Source organism: Aptenodytes forsteri, unplaced genomic scaffold, assembly GCF_000699145.1.
Source record: "Aptenodytes forsteri isolate BGI_AS27 unplaced genomic scaffold, ASM69914v1 Scaffold119, whole genome shotgun sequence".
Classification (NCBI taxonomy): Eukaryota; Metazoa; Chordata; class Aves; order Sphenisciformes; family Spheniscidae; genus Aptenodytes; species Aptenodytes forsteri.
The window spans coordinates 3,731,165-3,739,677 of NW_008796165.1; the positions used below are offsets into that span (position 1 = coordinate 3,731,165).

Genomic DNA, 8,513 nt, shown 5'->3' on the forward strand with positions numbered 1-8,513 from the left:
GGTGCCAGGGGCCGGCCGGCACCACCCCGGCCACCAGCGCAAGCGGTGGCAGGGCGGCGAGCCGGGGAGGGGGAAGGCTCCGGCTGGTGTTATTTACCTGGGACTAAACGCAGGCACCGTTTGCTAAAATAGAAGCTGGGCTTAAATTGATTCCTGGTGTCTATATTTCATGTTGAAAATTGGCTTGTAAATCCATGTTTTGATCTATGAGGGCCGTCTCCTTAAGAAAAAGCAAGAGTAAATGTGTAATTTCTCCCTTGACAGCACACGGCGCAGAGGCGATCCTTCTTCCCGCTCCCCTCCGTTTCGGGACAGCTCCACTCGTTCCGATTACCACTCTTTCTTCCTCGCCCCACGCCTTGATGTCTCCATTTCATTACCGCCCGCCCATTTATCAAGCTGTTACCGTAAGGGTGACTTTGCCCACTTGCGTGTGGCAGCGGGGCCCGGCTGACACGGGGAGAGGGTGCCCCGGGAGGGGGGGCGCAGGCAGGACCCCCCTCTCCCTGCCGCCGCTGGATGGATGTTGTGGTGGAGGGAAGGCTGCATCATTACTGATGTGTAAATGATAAAGAAGCCTCCACATCCATCTCCCAACTGTAAATCCAGGGAGTGCTTTATAATCAAGCTACAGCGATAATAATGTGAAATTAGGTCTCTCTATCAACGGGAGGAGGCCTTTTAATCACGGCTTAAAGGGTGCAAACGCTGTTTATCATAATTGAACTGTATCCGGGCTAATTGTGGCCATATTTCACTGTCTAGGAGACAGCAGGCTGCCTGCTGACAGTGCCGCGTGCCGGATTGAGGGCCCCGTGCAGATGGGCAGCACTGCCCTGCTGCCAGGCGCCTGCCTGCAGGGACGGGGCTGCCAGGCCGCCTTGCTGCTCCCTGCCAGACCAGCAGCCCTGCCCAGCCCCGCTGCGCCCGGTGACCCGGTGGCAAAGCCATCACCCCTCCCCCAGCATCGGTTGGAGGCGCAGGGGGCTTCCCCCACACACAGCTCCCCGAAAGACTGCCCTGAGCTGCTGGGGACCCTCCTGGCTGATGGCCGGCAGTGGGAGAGGTAACGTCCCTGTCAGAGCCATGTGCCTCCCGAGTGTCCCCCCCAGGCCCTCTCATGGCACCCCTTCTCCTCACCGGTGTGCCAGGCCGGGGAAGGGAGCTGGGCATGAGGACAGCCCGATGAAGGAGAGGTATCCCCAGCCCCACCGGCTGGCGCAGGGGCAGAGACGAGCCCATCTCTGTGCCTCTGTCCTCTCTGCTGGCCGAGGTGGCACTGATGGCTCCAGAAGGGCCCTGGAGATGACGGGTGTCCTGCCTGGCCAAGCCACAGTGCCAGCTCCTGCTGCCACTTGTTCCCAGTCAAGCAAGCCCCTCACCATCCTTAGGACCCCCTGCTCCATCCGTCTCGCCCCCCGGCCAGCTGAGCCCCCGGGAAACCAGCACCAGACCTGCCCCTGGAGCCAGCTTCCAGTGGGACCTAACAGGTGGCTTGAAAGCTGGGGAAACCGAGGCAGGGGGAGTGCAACCGTCTGCGGCCGAAGTACCCCCACCCCACAGCCAGCCCGGGCCTGGTCCCCCAAAAGAGTAACAGCAAAGCAAATCCTGGCCTCCGAGCTGCGTCAGGCAGGTGGCAGGCGAGCGGCTTGGATTTGAAAGCACAGCCCCGGCCGCTGCCCTTCACCACTCCCAGGCATCCCGTGGCCCACCTCCCTGCCCGCAGCATCGCCCTGGGCTAGTGTGGGCTGCCGGGGCTTGGCTATTGCTCCATATTGCTGAAAGGGAAGCTGCACAGAGACCTGGGGAGCGGCCAAACTGGCAGCGAGACCCCACGGTACCTCCCGCGGGACCCCCGCTGTTTGCCGGGGAGACTCTCTGGGACCGCCGGCTGCTTCCTAAACCCCACCAGCCATCTCCCCAAAGCCCTGACGTGCCCTCGCGCCGGGTGCCAGCGCTGGGAGCTGCCCTGGGCTCTGGGCTACCACCCTGCAAAGCCCGTGGGACCCTGGCGGGTCGGTGCCACCTGCACGCCCGTGCCGGCAGCACCGTCCTCGCCGTCCCAAACGATGCCACGGCCCCCGGGCAGCGGGCGCGCCAAGCTTGTCATAAGTCATTTAGTGAGACTCATTCCAAATCAGCACTAAGGTAAACACGCTTATTATAATTATCCATGTAAAAAAAAAATCAACAACAGCAGAACAACTTTCTAATATGCAATTACAGCCATCTATTGATTTTACAATGTAATCCGCTCCGATTGATTTAATAACACAATTATAGGCTGGCTCTCGGGATATTAGAGTGGGAGATTTTCATAAACTCCAAAGCAAAAAACTAAGCGGCTTTTAAAACAACACAGTCAGATAGCTGTTTGGGGAATTATTAGCAATATGAAATCCTCTAAATCTGGCCGTCGTTACCTTGTGAAAGGAATTTCTATTACAAAAATGGCAATTGACAGCCTAAGAGAGCGCGAACGGGATTGCTTTGCTGCTCTTTCAGTGCTTAATCCATCGCAAAGGTGACCACAGGGCGGGTGACGAGCCAGGTCCGAGGCAGGTGGGGGGGGCATGGGCAGCCCTGCCCACCCTGCACCCCTCAGCCCGGCTCTCCCCAGGGGGGCACGCGGTCACGGCGGGGCTGCCCCAGCACCCAGGCTGACACCCACCAGTCCCGTCCCATCAGGGTGACCCTGCCTGGGGCCGCGGAGGCTGGCAGGGTGTGGAGCCCCCCCACGATCCCTATGCCGGCACACCTGGCTTGCCCCAGTCCCAGACACCTCCAGGGGCCATCGGGGTGCCCGCCTGCGTCCCCAAGCCTGAGCAGGGAGACGGGGTGAAGGTGGCCCTGCGCCGCTGGCCGGCACAGCTCTGTGGGCGCTGCACAGGCGTGCACACGCACGCACGCCCCCGCTCCCCTCACGCTCGCTCCCTCCATGTACTCCTGACAGGGCGGGTGACGAGCCGGGTCCGAGGCAGGTGGGGGGGGCATGGGCAGCCCTGCCCACCCTGCACCCCTCAGCCCGGCTCTCCCCAGGGGGGCACGCGGTCACGGCGGGGCTGCCCCAGCACCCAGGCTGGCACCCACCAGTCCCGTCCCATCAGGGTGACCCTGCCTGGGGCCGCGGAGGCTGGCAGGGTGTGGAGCCCCCCCACGATCCCTATCCTGGCACACCTGGCTTGCCCCAGTCCCAGACACCTCCAGGGGCCATCGGGGTGCCCGCCTGCGTCCCCAAGCCTGAGCAGGGAGACGGGGTGAAGGTGGCCCTGCGCCGCTGGCCGGCACAGCTCTGTGGGCGCTGCACAGGCGTGCACACGCACGCACGCCCCCGCTCCCCTCACGCTCGCTCCCTCAATGTATTCCCGACTTTATGGGCACATTTTTCTTGTCAAGCTGACAGGGTTGCTAAGTGGATTTCTCCCTGATATGCGGACGGATTATCACATTACTCCAATGTCCTACACAAACATATTACTTTATATTCAATAGCCCTAATGAATATAAACTGCTTTTTCTTTTTTGGGGGTGGGGGGTAATCTATAGATTTTTAATGAGGGCACTATTAACTCCCTCCTCTTTAAAACAGACTTAGGTGCAGCCTCTGAGTAGAAAATCAATGGTGTTATTGTAGGAATATTGTATATTGATATTGTAATAATAAGATGCAATTGATTTAGGGGTGTTGTGCGGTGTGTGTGAAAGGGGTCAGCCTGGGGTTATCCTGCCTCCTGCAAACAGAGCGGCAGCTCTGCCCTGCCTCCCTGCCCCTCGCCTTGTCGTGCCGCTTCCGAGCATCGCCCCGCGTCCCCCCGCAGCGGCCCCAGGACGGCCGGGGTTGAGCTCGCCCTGAGGCACTGGGTCCTGGCTGCCTCCGGGACCCTCCTTGGCCAGGCTGCCAGTGCAGCGTGGGGTGATGTGCCACCCCAACCTCGGGGCGCTGGGTTTTAACCCTTCTACCCGGTGTTTTAGCATTACCCACTGCAACACCGCACCGCCTCGACACCCATGTCCCAGCCCTCTCCGTGTCTCACCAACTCTGGCCGCAGTGACAGCCAAGGACAGTGGCACATGCACATGCGTGGGGCCGTGGGAGCCCTCTTTTGATTAGGGCTGAAGTTCGCTGCCATTCAGCGTCGCTGGCTGCCCTTGTCCTTGGAGGGGGACAGACATTCCCACCGTGCTCCTCTGCCAGGACGGAGGCAGAAACCCCTCAGCCCGCGGCGCTGGGCTCACCGCCTGGCGTGCGCCCTCCCTCTGGCCACTGCAAAGCGGCACCGCTGCGAACCCAGGACGAGCTCAAGGATTTCGATGCTGGCCTGCAGCCCAGGCACGATGTGGCCGTGCTGCGGGAACGGGCTGCCAGGAGGAGTGGTGCTCACTCGGGGAGAGCATCACCTCCGCACCCACCCCAGGCACCGGGGAGAAGGGAAGGGGCCGCGTCCCCACGCGTGCCGCCCTGCCGGCATTTCCCCCAGCTCTCCCGCCTCCCCACGGGACCAGACTGCCCGGATGCCACCGCCACGGGGGCTCGGAGGGCCGAGCACCGCCGTGACCGCTGTGCGCTGGGCTGAGACACTTGCAGTGCAAGGAGCGATCCTTTCAATCCCGGCAGCTGCCCAGGCGGGCTGTGGGTGGCTGTGGGAGCACAGGGCCCCCCTAAATGTGCTCATTTGGAGGCAGCCCCGCTGCACCTGTGCTACGGCCGGGAAGACAGATCACCCCCGGCCCGAGCTGAGCAGGTCCATATTTAAACTGTCCCCATGCTTTATGGGCTGTACAAGAACTGATGCTCAGGCGACGAGGGGCCATTTGTCAATGTTCTAATGGCAGATCCCTGTTAATGAATAATATCACTGCTGCCTTTGTATAACAGCTCCCTGCAAAGCGGAGGCGGGGCGGCGCGCCCACCGCTGCCCTTCGTCTCCCCGCTGCCGACCCCAGGTGACAGCAGGTGGCCTTGTGACCGGAGGGAGCCGTGCGGTCCCCATGCAGCCCGGCACTGCTGCCGGCGTCCCCAGCAATCGCAAAGGGGAGCGCTGGGTGCTGTGTCCCCCCAGTGGGCTGCGCTGCTCCCCATGAGTGGGCACATCCCCAGGAGGGGACAGCCATCAGGGGCAAGGAGTGACAGCGTTTGCCCGCCATGCAGAGCCAGGCTCTTGGGGCCGCTCACCCTGCCTGTGCCGGAGCCAGGAGGGGGCTGTATCTAGTCTGCATCCATCCCCACCATGACAGGCCGGGCGAGCTGGGGACACTGGGATGCCCGGCTGCAGCTGTGACAAGGACACGGCAGAGCACAGAGCTCCCAGCCTGAAGGGAGCCATGGGGATGCCGGGGATGGTCCTGCCGGGCTGCTCCCAAATGAATGGCCTCATAATCCTGCGCGAGGGGAGAGGGGCTCCACGTGCCCCGCACAGCCGGCAGGTATATTAGGTGGAGCTGACAGCGACGTGCAGAATATTAAGAATAACTTACCTCATTATCTGCAATTACGTTACTGCCACACACCTCATTTCTTCACGAAGAAAAGAAAATTAGTTTTATATTGACTTCATCCCAGTGCCTCCCCTGCCTGCCCTGCCACTGAGTGCCCGCACGCGCTCTAAAGAGGGTTTGGACACAATTAATACTTGTGTCCCCCCCACCTGTTGCTGTACCTGTCCCAAGGGGACGGGATGCCCGTCCCACCCCCTGCACACCGGGGTCAGTGAAGCCTCCAAATCTGGCTCATCCTAGCAGGGACACTGGAGCGGGGAGGGCCCGCCTCTGGCAGTTCCCAGGCCTGCAGGGAGGTGACACCACTGGGCGTCCCCAGGGAGCAGCCAGGCAGATGAGCGCAGCGGAGGGGACCCGTCCTGGCGTTCAACCTGCCACCCCAGGCACCTGCTTCCTCCCACCCGGACTGGCCACCATCACCCCACGGGTGACGGGCCGCTTCCTCCTGTCCCCTGCGCTGGGGACTGGAAGAAGGGTGACCAGATCTGGGTGGCTGGGGACACAGCACCACAAGACACCCGGCTGCTGAGACACCCGCCAGCCCCGCAGGCTGCCGGGTGGCCGGGCACAGGCGATGCCGTGCAGGGGCACCCCGAGATCAGGGGCATCCCAGCTGGAGGGGATGGGCAGCTGGGGCTGAGCTCTCTCGCACCATCCCCAACAGCTCCTGGAGCCCACGAGCCCGAAGGGCATCAACACTGCTGGGGCCGAGGGTGGCACAGGGTGCACAGAGCGGTCGGTTTGTCCTCCAGCCCCTGTGACTGTCCCCGCACATCCAGCATCCTTGCAGGCTGGCAGCATCCCTGGGTAAACAAAGCGAGCGCTGCCATCGCCCTGCTCCCGGCCACAGCCACTCACCGGCCGGGAGGGAAGGGGAGCAGCGTGCGCGGCAATACAGGGAAAAAAGCCAATTTCATCTTTATTAGAAGGAGATTTCTCTTTTAGTAATAAGCACACTTCAAATAATTAGCGTGTTTTACGTAATAATGAAATTATGGAAATGCAGGCCACTTATTCAAACAAGTCACCATTACCATATTTTTAAATATTAGACTTAATTAGAGTTTATCACTTCAGAGAAGTACGAGGAGTGGAGATTTTTTTCCTTTAAAAAAAAAAAAATCCTCATAAAGTGTTTATTAAGAGCGGGTAAGAAGGGGATAATGATCTGTTTGGAAATTAAGGCAATCAAACATTTAATGCTCTGCACTCCTGTAGGCAAAAGCATTCAAATGAGTCAATTATACATCCATTATCCAGGCACGATTAAACAAGGCAGGACGGGGAATTTGTCCTCCGCATCATGCGATTGTCGCGAGGACTTATGTCCACTTAAAGGCAGCTAATAAAACACTAAACTTGGGGAAGAAGAGGAAGGGAGGACTGAGAAAAAGGAAGAAAGGGGGAGAGAGGCGGCGGGTCAGTGGGACCGCGGAGGGGCGAGGGTGGGAGGTGGGTAAGGATGGAGCCATGTCTGCATCCCGGTCCTTCATAAATCAAAGTAATTAAATTAACATGAAAATCAACTTCACCATCCCGTTAAATTACAGCATTTGCATTTTGGGACTCAAATGAGCGGGCGGGGGGGGGTGGGAGGGGAGGAGGGAGTGGGGGGGTCAGGGGAGAAGGATGGGGGGGACGCGCACCAAAAAGGGAACCATTTATTACGGCGAATAACTAATTTCAGAATTTATAGCGCTGGATTTTCGTTCCCGTGCCATTTATATTACAGAAGGAAATTAAGGGGCGGGCAGGAGGCTGGCTGGACATCTTTCTGCGTTATTGCTTGTCTGCCATTTGCAAATCATTATTAATTGTGGCCCGTGTCGCTGGTGCAGCAGGGCAGGGTGCCTGGACAGCCAGAGCAGACACACATATCTCTTCATCAGGACCCCAGCCGCTAGCCCTGGAGAGCCAATTACCCCTCCCTGATTGGTATCAGATAAGGAGGGAATTTTTACAAATTAGGGAATAAATAGAATTTCCACACGTGGAGCAGGGAGGGCTTGAGAGGCAGTAATGAAAAACGATACATCACCATCAGCCAGACAACCCTATTCATACGCCGATGCATTACGCTCACTACTCATAATCCCGCCGAGTGACAGACAGCCGCCGAGCCGGCCGAGCCGGAGGGGAGCGCATCCCGCCGGCCAGCCGGCTCCGAAGCACGGCCTCCAGCCACCAGCACCCTCGCGGCAGCCTAGGAAGGTCTCCCCTCCGCCGGCCCTGTGGCGCAGCCTCTGCCGCGGCCTTGCTGGCTGCACACCGCCTGCTTACCACCCCTCGGCTGTGTGGGCGGGTGGGCGGTGGGGACAGACCTCCTGGCAGGGGTGACTCCGCGCGGGAGACGTCCCTGCTCTCCTGCCCGCAGGAGGAGCCCAGCAGGACGAGCCTCCAAACTTGGCCCCGAGTTGGGCGGTTAAAGTCGGCAGCCGGGCCCCCAGCTGCACCCCAGCCTCTCACCTGACTCCCGCGTCCCCGCGGGTAAAGCACATCTTCCCCAAAATTATCCAGCCCAAACCATGCCCTCAAGAAGACTCCCCCCCTCCCTTGGCTCATAGCAGTATCCTGCTATTACAAGATCCCCTACCTAATTTCTGGCAAGGATATGCCTTTTTGTACTATTCAGCCCCCAAATCATCCCCGCAGGTCTCAGCTCGACTGCTCAGCCAGCCCTGGGTCCCCCTGCACCAGCGGGCTCCGTGTCACCTTGTGAGCAGTGCTAGGGCTCGAGGACGGGGGAGGCAGCGCTGGCTCCAACCAGCCACAGGAGCAAAGGATGCGCTCCTGCATGGCTCTGCTCCATTGGGAATAGGCTCGGGTTGGGGCACCTCCATCCCCCCGTGATTTGCCGCCAAGGCAGCCTCAGTGCCAGCCCTCGCCCAGGGCGGACCCCAGAGCCGCCGGCCAGCTGTGTCCCCTGGCTGGGGCATCCACTTTCAGACCCCGGCAGCTCCCTGTGGCAGCACAGTCCTTTGCCCTGGCACGCCTCGGAAAGAGCAAATCCCAAATCC

The 8,513-nt window shown here is 60.2% G+C and overlaps 1 protein-coding gene across 1 annotated transcript in view; it reads right to left on the reverse strand.

The window, feature by feature from the left end:
* The window catches only part of ERI3 (ERI1 exoribonuclease family member 3), a 132,524-nt gene that overhangs the window by 1,498 nt on the left and 122,513 nt on the right, over positions 1-8,513 (reverse strand). The gene's annotated exons all lie outside the window — the stretch shown is intronic.